Genomic DNA, 13,568 nt, shown 5'->3' with positions numbered 1-13,568 from the left:
CGTCCAAACATTTCTGCATACACATGATGACACATGGCAGTGCAATGCTGCACAACAATTGTGACTCTTTGAACAGCCGGCGCTATCATCGTGGATGACAGTGAAATCTCTGACACACAATCAAAGCGTGGTAATTAGCTTGGTGCTGAGAGCAAAGGCTAATGAGTGTTGGTAATTTTGTGTGTGTGTTTTTTAATACAAACTCAAGCTAGAAGAAAACAGAATATAATTAATTGAAGTTTATCAAAACCTTGGACCATCGATCAAGATTTTTTTTTACACTTTTAAAATGCCACTGAGGTCAGCTCATCGTGTGTGTTCCTTGGAGCCCAGCAGGCACGTCTGAAAGAATCTGAAGTAAATCTGTCTGTTGTTTTCAATTTCCTGCCATGTTAAACCCTGCATATATAGCTTTCTTGACCTCCGTTGTACGGGAACGAACAACAGTGTATATAATGTCTGTGCTGTGTTGCTTTTCATGTCCAGTTGTGTTAATAAAGTAATATTCCAGTATAGAACTTTACCACAGATAATTGGATCTTGATCCTAACAGGGCAGGACATTTTCTAAAGCATGTGTAACACACACTAATTGTGCGTAACATGACTGTATGCATGCCAGACTGCCAAATACCTCGCCTGTGTGAAGACAGCCTGTATTTAAACAGTAGTGGTGCTGTGGCCACCTGAAGCTGTCCAATAAAAGCTGGCATGTTGTCAGCAGCGGGCTGGCCCTTGTCCTGGACTGTCAGAGTGAAATGTTGCCGTAGTGTCAGTTCAGAGTAAAATCTCCCTCGCTGTGATGGACAGGCCCTCTGTTGACCTCGTCCGATTTAAAACACAGCAAGGTACATAGAGGATTAGATCATTCTCTGGATGGCCTCGGGCTCCTGGAAACATCTCCCGGCTTTTAGTTGCCAGACTTTGAAAAGAAAGATCAGAAGGTTTGAGGCCTGATTCTTTTCCCTGGTTGCCACGTAATCAAAGTCATTAAAAATGAGACCTACATGAAATCTCTCCTGTTTAAAAATGGTTGTTTTTTAGGTGAACCAGTTCATTATGTAGTATGTACGGGGGGGGGTTTTTGGCATCATTTGGTCCAAAATCTATAATCATCTTTGAGCGTATTGTCATCCAGTGAATCTTTTCTCCTTCTCCTGGCCCTGTAAAGGAAGTTTATATGTTGACCGAAGTCCGGCGCATTCACATACCAATTGCAACAGCGGACGTTCCAGTAGAAGTCTCCATCGCGGCGTTAGGCACAACAGTTACACAGCAAAGCAAGAAGAAAAAGGCAGACCGAGGTGGAGAAGCAACAGTTTAAAGACCTTGAGTTTGACACTAAAAAGATCTGAAATGTAAATTCTCAAATGTACGTATGTACTGGGAATTACTTTTTTGGAGTCCTGAAGTCTCCTTACTTCTACCAAAGGTCAGACCTTTGAATCCTACCAGATAAGCATGTATAAAAGCTATCAAAAGTGTATTTCAAAAATACACATTATTATATTATAATTAGTTATTCTGAATTAAATCATTTGGAATTAAAGTGTTCTGCTTTGTGTTTACATGGAAATAGTAATTCCCAAACTGAGGTTTACATGGAAAACCTGTTTATTCGGTTTTAATTCATTCTGCTTTAGGTCTGGGGGTTGGGAAGGCTCTGATTGGACAGGGGGAGAACATGATGTATCACATCTATTGGGAAAAAAACACACCTTTTATTGTCGGCTGTGTCCGTGTTAATCTCTGTATGTTTATGCCTTCTTTCATCCCCTTTATTCATGAAATCCATTTCGTTTAAGGCTCTCATTAAATAGTGTCGGCTCCATTCCAGGCCACCATGTTGGATTACCAGCGCGTCATCACCGCAAGTCGCGCAAGCACAGAACAACTGGAATTAACTAAAAGTGGAATTAGTGTTGATAACTGTGTACAAGGAAGAGGAATTATTTAATTCGGAATTAAAAACGGAATAAACCAGCCACCTGATTCTGAATCAAGTTTAATTTTGAATTAAATTAGCATTACAAATTAAGTGTTTACAAGGTCAGGTTCAAGAGGAATTCACTTTTATTCCACTTTAAAGAGGAATTAAAGCTCCCACGTGGCCATTGTTGTTTTAATGGTTGTTCTGCCATTCAACAACATCTACTTGACGTTGACTTCTGAAAGTAGCAAAACATGCAGTGGCAAAAGACGCTTTTCAGAACAAGACAACAATGTGCTGCATTGCACGAGCCTCAAATTAAAACTCTTGTAAATCCCACTGACTACATTATCACTTCGTTTCTTGAGTGAATTTAAAACAGATGCTTTTTTTTGTCCTCCTCAGTGTGTGTACATGTGTATTTGTGCCCTGCAGCGGACTGTTTGTAGTGAGAAACACATTTCCACACTAAACCGTTTCACTGATTGAGCCGATATGAGTAGAGATGAAAGGAGAAGCGCTGCTGGTGGTACAAGATGTCCAAGTTAATACTTGTCTTATCAGCTCGTGTTATCCACATGTCACATTAACACTGCTGCTTCCACAAAGGAAAATATGTTAACATTAGATATAATCAGTGTTAGGAATAACGGCGTTAAGTAACGGCGTTTTTTTTTTTTTTTCAGTAATGGGGTAATCTAGCTAATTAGTTTTTACGCCATTAACGTTACTGAACGTTAAATGCGGTGCGTTCCATGCATTGATTGAATAAACTGTTATCCAAAGCACCCCTGGCTTCATACGCAGCTGTAGTGAGGAGGTGGGTTAAAAACAAGGTGAGCGATTATGATTGGCTAAGGCGGCGTCATGTTTCATGGTAGCCAATCAGAACCAGTGTTTTTACACATGCGCCAGCACACGCGCCACACACACAACCACTACAGATTTGGAGCAGTCCGATGAAAAGTTGGCATTTTTAAGGTGGCGATACAACAAACACTACTTTAAATGAATTGTGGTCAAAGGCAAGAATGTGCATGTGAAGTGTTCATTATATCCAGGAGTGAAGACTTTGTCGACATCCGTTGTAAGCAACTCAAATTTAATGAAGCACCTCACAACGACACAAGCATCTAAAAAATGTGAATTATTTGACATATAGCAACTTTTTTTTTTTTTTAACAGTAACGCATATAGTTACTTTGCTTGGGAAAGTCTGAAGATAGTGAAGAAAGAATGGGAACGAGGGAGGATGGGGGAAAAAAGAGTGACTGATTGCAGGGCATCAGACCAAATAGGAACCAGAGACCGTGACATGTCAGAGCAGCTATGGATTTATATTATACCTGCTCTCCCGGGATCTGCCACACATACACCTGCTCAAACCAAAGCCAAAGTGGGAGGGAGCGATCTTTAAAAAATGACGTGCACAGAGTCAAAGGTCAAACAGTGCGAGGGGATTAGTATTGGAAACCTGCAAAGACAAGTTGGAGATGGAGGAGCAAAGGAGGAGAGGGCAGGGTGTGAGCAGAAAACAGCAGCATCAGCTGGCTCTTATTTAGATCAAGCTTTTGTACTCTGAGTACCTCTGTGCACCGGAGACGTACATCTGCCCTCCGCATGTTGGACTGCAATGGGTGGCCTGCTCTGTTCTGCCTTATCTGGCCTTTCTTCACATTACCACGTCTTTCTCCATTGGTGGAGGGGACACTGTGAAGCCTACACCAAATGTTTTCGATCTAAATGTTTCACACTTGCTGACATCCTCGGTTGCTGACATTCAGTAAACTTAATGCACTTCCTCAAGGCTCTTGAAAATTAGTTCCACACTTCATAACTTCTGTACAACTTGCATAGGCCGTCACTGAGGTTACAGCAGCTGCAAGACGACGCATCGTTTTCCCAACCATTCAGAGACACAAACCAACCTGAGGTCAGGCCAAAGTCAGATAACGTTACAGATAGAAAGGTACGACTCTGTCACTTTTATCCTTATTTAATCAACAGTCTTACTTAATTATGTACATTTTTCTTTCTTTTTGCCTTCTTTAATGTTAACCGTGCTGTCGAAGGTAAACACTACAATCTTTTTACAACAGCAATTAAATAAATTAATTTATTTTATTGCATAATTGTGACCATCATCAGCCCTCCCCAACGAAGGGTAAGAAAAACTTTATTAAAGGGAGAATATGAAAAGAGAGGGCAGTGTTACAACTAGGTGGGGGGGGAAAGGGAACAGGGAAGAAGGAGTCAGGGTAGGAAAATGGAAGGGGTGGGGAAGAGTCGACTGTTTCAGATTGAGATGTGGTATTATAGTTGTGAAATCCCTTCAGCCAGTCTGGTGACAAGTGTGGAGAAACTGAAGCGGGTGACATAGCACCCAGCTTAAGTATAACGATGGTGGCCGTGAACAGTGTTTATTCTTTTTATTTGTATTATTTTCTCGAGCCTCTGTAACACAAGTATTTTCCCCCTGGGATAAATAAAGTATTTGTTTTTCTAATTCCTATTTTTTTACACATGTGTTTTGTTCAATGCAGAGAAATGAAATAAGGGCTTCCTGGCTTCAAACTGTATGTTTTTGGGAGAAAAAAAGCTTTTTCTTTTTTGATATAGCTTTTAAAGATGAATTATATCAAGCATGCCCGTTGCTTTTGTTTTAATAATTATGGTAAGTTACTCTGCTTCTTTGGTAGCTATAGATTGTTTTAGCTCATTCAGTTTGAATTTGTATTTGTTTTAATTATTCTGATCATTTCAGGATCTGTGACGTTTGTGTGTAGCCCTTGTGGTTCTCTTTTAGTTTTTTGGAGAGTCTGTGTTTATTTTGTTTTCGAAGGCTGATCTCTTGTGTTAACTCTTTGTGTTCCAGTGCCCGTATTGACAAAACATCCACAGGCTAAAAGTAGCTCTGAGTGATGTCACTTTTTGAAAAATCTTAAAATTCCTCAAATTTTAAGATTTTTCTCAGAATTGTATCTTGTTAGGACAAAAGTAATTCACAAATCAGGCACTAAGAGAGCTCCTAAGGTGAAATACTGTTAGGAGTGGTGAGGAGGACTTTTTAGTAGCCTAAAAGTGTCTTAAACAGACAGAAACAGAGAGGAAATTGTCGTTAAACGGCAATGTTTAACAACAATGATACAATAAGATGCTACATTCTTATATTTATTATTATTATTATTATTATTATTATTATTGTGTTTCTGGTTTCTTTTAGTTTTTTCACACCATCCACCAAGTTGTGTTGTTTTAAATTCTAACTAGCAATAAAATTCATCTGATTCTGACTTTTCTCTCACAGCGTAACCTAATAACAGCCTTGTGCGGCTGCACTATTAGTTCGCTCCCGTACTTGTGTGCTGTGATCTCTCATCCTCGCTTTGATTACAGCAGGTAACAGTGTTTCACACTCGTATCTTGTGCCACACAGGAGAGGGAACGATGCCAGCAGTAATCACAGTAATCACTGACAGCTGTGTCTGCTCCACCATTAATCTCAAATGCATAAAGCGGGAAAATTACCAACGTGGACAGTTAACTACAATAAGTAAATCATTATCAAAATCGGCATGTGAATGAGATTCAAATATTTTAAGCTGTGTACAAATTAATAAAATTACCTGCAGGAGCACAGAGTGCTTTTTCAGTTTTCCCTGTTACCTTCTTTGGGTTTTTGAATTTTTGTTGTTAAATAAATAAATATGGACAAGAATAACCAAAATTATCCCTGCCTGCTGCTTTCATCTGTCTCTGCATTTGGGTCCACATCCACACAACATGACAGAGACATCTTACAACAACTTAGTTAAATGAGATGCTATGTTAATAAAAGGAAGCTTGAGCTTTGTTTGAGCCTGATATGTATCAATGACCCAAAATGTAACAAGATCTAAATTATTCTTTAAAAATATATATATATTTTTTTTAATTAAAACTTAATGTAATAACTGGTCAATAATGTAACAAGATGCTGAGCCCAAAATGTAACAACTTGTTACATTATTATTATTACGTTAATGGGACAGCAAAATATTGTTCCCATAATAGTGTAATAATTTTATTACTATTTATTATCAGTTATAGAATGAGCTGAAATTGAACTGAGGTAATAATTAAAAAAAATTACCAAAAATGTCAAGGTTCACCAAAAAGCTTCAACTATATTTACACATTTGTGTATGATACAACACTACACTGAAGCAATAACCCCTTAAATTAAATAATTAACTCACTCTATGTAATAAAATACTTAAACTATTAGGGGAAACATACTGTATTATGCCTGTCCTATAATGTGATAACATTACAAGATGTTTTTACATTTTGGGCTCAGCATCTTCTTACATTATTGATCAGATGTAAAATTTGGGTTTTATTACTTTTTTTAATTATATTTTGGGCTCAGCACTTTTGTTGCATTATTTACAAGTTATTAAATGTTTTAATTTTCATAATAATTAGGGTATTGTCACATTTCTTCCTTAAGCAAGCTGCATATAGAGTGCTTATTTTTACACTATTGATGACGTGTTAATGCATTTTTTATTGTAACATTTGAGATGCAATGTTGTATTGAAGAAATCAGTGACAAATCAAAAAGCCTCATTTCTAATGGTTCATGTGATCCATAAAGGATGATCATGAGCATGTGTTTTCAAACTCTCAATTGCTTCTTGAAAAAGTAGAAATGCTGATTTTGATGAAAAATAACATATTTTAATCAGGGCTGTGTAGACTGTTCTAATTTGATGTTTTTTTTTAAAAAAAAAAACCTGTGTTATATAAAGTTTGCGCAAGGATAGAAAGAATATCATGATGATGGCATGATTTGTTAGTCTCTGTTTTTACGTTCTATTTGCAACGTGGCACTTTTTGCACTTTAAAAAGGAAAAATTGGTCTCATGTATCCTATTGTTCATTTGATATTCACTTGAGAATTGTTGTTCTGTTTTTACCTTAATTTAACCAGGAAAATCTAACAGAGATTAAGAATCTCTTTTTCAAGAGAGTCCTGGAAACAATTACCAGTAGGTTTAAGGGATTTTCTCCCACAGTGGTGGCTCATGATGGATTCAAACCGGCGACCCCCCGGTTACAAACCCACTTCCTTCAGTGTAAGGCCACCGCTGCCCTTAAGTTCAAAAGGTTAAATACGCAGACTAAGTATGTACAGTAAGTATTCCCAGAGTTAGTGAAACAAAATCAATAGTGAATAAAACAATAATAATACAAATAAAAACTGTACTAGACATCACTACAATAATCCTGTAGATGGAAAACTGCCATGAAACGTGTTCCTCATGAAACATGTAGACCTATGCCGGGTATATAGTTAGTATGCAGTTCAAAGGTCTCAACGGTGCTGCAGGTGGGTGTTGTGTTAAATATGCAATTTGAAATATAGTTTGGGATTACTTCCATCCCCAGTGATAAATAGTCATTAATTGTATATAATGGGAAGTCCTCACATTTTTTATTCACAGAAGAATCACACAAAGACTGATGGTGTGAAGAAAGAAATGTGGATAAATTGAAAGCAAATGTTTGTTGTATTCATTTCTGCATATCATGTTTTTTTTTTTTTTTTTAGTGAGCCTTGTTATTTTTTGAGTTTGGACTGTTACAGTGCATTTTGTTCTCCAAAAAAGCAAAGCAAAGTACAATGTTTTCTTTTTTTTTTTTTTTTTTTTTACAGTAAATATCATGCTGGTACTAAAACTTTTTTAAGCAACGCTAGTACTAACGTGGAATATTCCTTGTGGTTTAAAATATATATCAGATGATCTGTGTGTTTTGTTCAGATCTACATTATGTAATTATTTGCTGAATCAGTTTCTACACCAATTTGCAGTAGAAGCTTATTTTTCCAAACAATGTGTGTTTACTTGTCTGATAAGAAGTCACAAATCTACAATTATCATTTTTTAACTTGAAAACCCAACAACATTTATTAAATTGTGGAAATCCGAACACATCCGGAGCTGTGTTTACTGTTTAGGAATGAACAAATCCAGCAGCACGTGTATAAAGCCGCAGTTCCTTCCACTCACTGATATACACAACAACACACTTAACTTACGCCACAAGTTAATAATAATGCTGATTATAGTGTTTAATCTGACAAATCACACAATTTTCTGTGATTAACTGGCAAGTTATTGCCTTATCATTATTTATTACATTATCATCAATTGCATGTTTGACATTAAATCTGCGAGGGCTCTTTTTTTTTTTTTTTTTAAATACTTCTTCACTCAGTAGCAGTAAAACTATTTATTACAGTTCCACATAAACTGAAGTCAGTTAATTGGTTCTGCCAAACTAAATGTTTTAATTCAGGGTAAAAAATAAAAAAGTAACAGTGTATTATATTAACATTTAATTTTAAATTAACTATAGGACTAAAAACAGATATGAGTTGTCTATGTTTGATTACACTTTATTTTCTTTTGCTAATATGTTATTTCCACGATGCAAATACGATACTTTACAAACCATAGACAGCTTGATTGATACAATGTGTCCCTCCACTGACAGCTTGTGGAAACCAGTGCTTGAAACCAGTATGTTTAGTGTAACTGACAGACACTGGTCCACTATAAGTTAACAGCATGCAGAGCATCTAAATGTTACTTTTAGAACAGGCTGTTTTGAATTAGAGCTCCTCCCCTTGTCCACAGACTTTATGCCAGTTATTTTTCAACCTTGGGGTCATGACCCCATTTGAGGGGTCAATTACTAGTCTCAAATATCTAGTAATTGATTAAATGAATATATTAGTGATTTAAAAAAAAAATGTTTTTAATTAAATTCCTATTATTACTAAATCATTTGTAAAAATTAAAATGCAAAACACACAATCCTAAACAACAGTATTCTATACTTTCACTTTCTGAAATATAAATCTAGCTATAAATATATATCTAGCAATATAAAGACATAAAGATGGCGCAATTTGTCACTAATTCTGTATTTGTAACAAATGTCATTAAAAAACTAATTTTATTGGGGAAAAAGTCTTTGTGGTTTTCAGAAAAAAGTGATATGGAAATGGGGTCACGATCCAAGCTTTATACCCTCCAAATATTAACCCTGATCTCTGAATCCAAACACCTTTTCTAGAAAACCCTAATCCCCTTTTGCACTTATTTCCATTTCACTTAGTTAAAACAAGTAAATCACCTTCTCCAGGACTTCGTACTCCTTATATCCATGGCAACCAACCTTTCTGGAACTGTTATCTACGGAACTTCATAGGTACTGTATAGTCTGAAGGGCTACCAGTTTAAAAAGCACTTCTTAATTACTAAATGTTCACGGTTTCACGTTAATTAGAGGGTGAGATAATAAAGAATGCTCGCAGTAACTTAAAAAGCTAGGAAATGTTTAAGTTTCAACATGCAACACTTTATTTCTCCTATATTATGCAATTGTTTCATAGAAAATGATCACCTTCCTATTTTTGTTACTAACAAACAACTTTTAACAAATAGTGTAACATGTAACATTTGTAAAATGTAACAATGTCATATTTTGTGTTTTTAAAAATATGCTTATATATCATATTAAATATAATATACCACAACCCATAGACCAAGTCTGCAGCACTTAAAAGCATTGGTCACAATGTTTCAGTGAAAATAAACATATATATATGGTAATTTAATGCTAAAACTTTATCACGTGCAGCAGTGTTAAACTCTACTAAGTACTAAACACATCTCTCATATGTATTCATCTTTGTGAGTTTGAATTCTGGAAAGTAAATCAGATTTTAGATGGAGCTCATTGGTGACCAGAGCTCCTGAGGGCCCCTCACATGGTCCGTGCAGGCAACGTGTTGGTGACCACTGCCTTCTATCGATGATCTCTTCTACACGATGCAGCCATGGGCAAATAATTATATCATGTTATCGTTTGATATAAATCAGCAACATCTACTTTGAGTTAATAGAGAAACGCACGATGTGAGCAAGAGCGATAAATCAGTGTGGCCATCGGTCACTGGTTGAGGTGTATGAGATCAAATGGACTTATCTTCAAGTATTTAGATCAAATCCAAAGGCCACATGAACTGCCAGGCTGTGTGTAGATGTAGTTCATTGAGAGGAAGTATGTCCAGATGTGAGGGACTGTGTGTGCGTGCAGAGGCCTAATGGCCGACAGTCACTTTCTCTGATCACACACACACACACACACACACACAAGTACTGTCCAACAAATCTCTGGCTCTCTCACAGGAAGACCCCATTACAGCATGTGCAATGATAAGCTCCTGATAGCCATCTCCTCCCCTCAGTGGGTTCCTACTCAGGCTATGCAGAGCAGACCCAACTGTGTAACTGCCCCCCTGAAGCTATCATATAATGGAGTTAAAGAGTCTCACTTTGCTCCAGATTGAACAAATTTACCCTCACTTGATGCCAGATTTCATTCATTGCTCGTGGGTACGAAGTAATACAAAGTCTGCAGCGTTTTTTTAAACGTGTCCAGTAAGGCCTACTTAGCCACACGTGTTTAGTGCAGGTGCGTCTAAGACAGATTTGATCAGATCACTTGATCGCCCAACACAGAACGCCAAATGGAGAAGTTGTTTGCCACAGCAATTTAAGATAACATCATAAAAGTGTTTGTTTCATTTTTGTTCAAGTTGAGTTGAAAGCTGCACGGCTTTACACCCCGACACAGAGGTAACCAAACACTCTCACACAGACAGGTCAAGGTAATAAATCTCAGTTTGGCTTTTTCAGGATGTTTTACCTCTTACATCAGCACTGAAATACACTCGTGATTAAGACGTGAAGTATTTTCATGATGGTCCGGCAAGCTTTTTGAAATCTTTTATGGAAACCAGAGACTTTTTTTTTGTGGGAAAATCATTTTTTGTTTTGAATTCAAGGATCTAAACTTAATCTTCAGTGTAGCTTTACTCAAGCAACAAACCTAAATCCATGGCTGGAAGCTCATACACCACTAATGTTTCCCCACAAACCCCATACAAAAAAATAAATAAAAAAAATTCTAAAATGTTGACATACCTTTGGCAAATAAATAAGACTTTTTTCACAGATTATTGAAGTTTTTTTTCCACCCTTAACATTTTACTAACTAAAAAAAAACACGATTCTGTATTCAGTCTGTGTTTACTTTGAAAAGTCTGAGTGAGCTGTGGCTTTCTTCCAAATAAACAACAAACAGCTCGGAGGGAGAAAAACTGTCTGCTGAGAACTAGTCAACACATTTGTTTAGGAACAACAAACTGTTCACACCCATAAACACTCCTCACAATCCTTATGTGGCCATCTATCTATATCTATATCTATATCTATATCTATATCTATATCTATCTGGAAAAGCTTGTATTATGTACAGGGTTATCTTGAGTTTGTTAAAAACCATTAAACATTTTTTAAATAAATAAATAAACATTCAGTCTAACAATGAAACAGGTTGACAAACGTTACAATGTAATGAGACAGACCCCTGCTGGACAGTTCTGGTAATGAAAAAAACAAAACAAAATATACTGTAAACTGAAATCACCAAATAACAACAGTTAATTGTGTGTGATTTCCACTGTACATATATGTTATTAGTGCTTAATTCATGTGTATTTTGTGCATCTTATTGTGAATAAAACCGTGTTTCAAGTTATTAAAAATAATGTGTAGTTAAAAGGTGCAATATTTCCTGTTTTGTTTGTTTTTTTCTAATGTAAAAACATTGGATTTTGGATTTGATTTGATAAAACTGGTCGATCACTGGTTGATCTGATGATTCACACACTTCCCTTTGTCTAAATGTCAAAATTTATCAATTTAGGACCGATTTAAAAAAAAAAGAAAGAAAGGAAAAGAAAAAAAAAAACAGTCTAATACAAATTTATTTCTTTTTTCTTTTTTTTTTTGTGACATAACTTGTGCATGTAAAAACTTGTGTGATGAACTAATGCCTAAATGGTTTGGGTTGTGAGACTATTCAACTGAGAACCAAATAACACACTTAAATCAACATGACAAACAGTTGATAATGCAGGAAACAGTAGAGAATTGTACATCATCATTTGAATGGATGTAACAAAGCATTTGCAACATTTTCCAAAGAAATGAGAAACAGCTTTTTTTTTTTTTTTTTTTTTTTTTTCTTTTTTCATGTGCACAAGTGACACAATGATGTGAAGACTGAAATATGTAACTGCTCCCAAAGTTTTCTCGTCTGACAGATAAAAGCCACGATCCAACTGATGATTGCCAGAAATTTATTTTTCTGTTTCTTCAGACAACTAAAGTATGGATGCATCATATTAAAGCAGAAAACAATAGAATATATAATTTAAAAAAAAAAAAAAACATCTACATACAAAAAATACATCCACATATCGTGTTCGCCTTCTATGCAAACATTCGGAAGTGTTTAGATGTATTTCTGTCCATAACTTTGTCTTATACAAATGTCTCTTTTCAGCGTATCCATGACTCAGCAAACTCTTCTGAGCCCTCCTCCAATCAACACACCTGTGTGTGCTAATCATTATATAACCACCAGGAGACACGAGGTCTGAGTTTACCTCGTACTGAGATTGATTATGAGCATGCGCACTACCTACCGGACAATTCATTTTTGCTAGTTTTGGGGTGAGTTTTGCTACTTCCACCGTGCTGAGATTGAAAATTCAATTTCAAAGCTAATGTGTTTGTTTGGTTTTTTGGGGTTTTTTTAAAAAAATGCATGTTTAATAATGTATTCAATGCTGTTTTTTTTTGTTATTTCCTTTATTGTGTTTGTATAGAAAAAAATATATGTTTTGTAATTTATTCTATGCAGTTTTTTTTTTTTTAATTATTATTACATGTATTCTGTTTGGATAAAAATAAAGTACATGTTGGAATATATTTTTTAAGAATGTATTCTTCCTTACACTAATTTCCCATGGCAAGTTTAATATGGCAATCTCAGTGACAATCTTAGTCAACAGCTTGAGTTAGTAATAGTGTCTCATGCAGAAATCTCAATACGAAAAGGAATGGTATATTTTCCACACACACACACAAAAAAAAAAAGATTATAATATACATTGCAATAAATAACAGTTAACCTAATGCAACTTTACGATAATAATCTGTTGTATTCATATACATCTGATCATGATAATCATATGTTTTTTATTTATTTATTTTTTTATCATTGGTCGATTTTTATCGATGGTCGACTGATGTGATGTTTTAGGCATTTTTATTAATTTATTTTTAAATCAGTACAGCATTCTATGTGCAGGCTAATCCAGCACGGGTACATCTCAGTACGTAGCAGTCACGTACTGAGATTGTAAAATAACAGTCAAATCAAAAATAGTGGATTTTACAACTTAAATTACCAATATTACAAAGAAAAGAAACGTACTTCCTGCGACAGCCACAAAGTAGGATTGAAAATTTTAATTCCCATGTGAGAAACACAACACAACTGAGAAAAATACAGGATCATCTGAGTCTGCTGAGCACAAATAAACCAAAAATAATAATAAATATTGTCCAGTCAAACAAATAAGCGGGTTGACAAAGGCTGCAGTGTTAGTGAGAGACAGACCCCTGCTGGATAGTTCTGGTAATGGAAAACGAAGATGCAATATTTCC

The sequence above is a fragment of the Gouania willdenowi genome, chromosome 7, assembly GCF_900634775.1.
Source record: "Gouania willdenowi chromosome 7, fGouWil2.1, whole genome shotgun sequence".
Classification (NCBI taxonomy): domain Eukaryota; kingdom Metazoa; phylum Chordata; class Actinopteri; order Blenniiformes; family Gobiesocidae; genus Gouania; species Gouania willdenowi.
The sequence above is the reverse complement of the archived record's forward strand: the minus strand, read 5'-3'. Positions refer to the sequence as shown.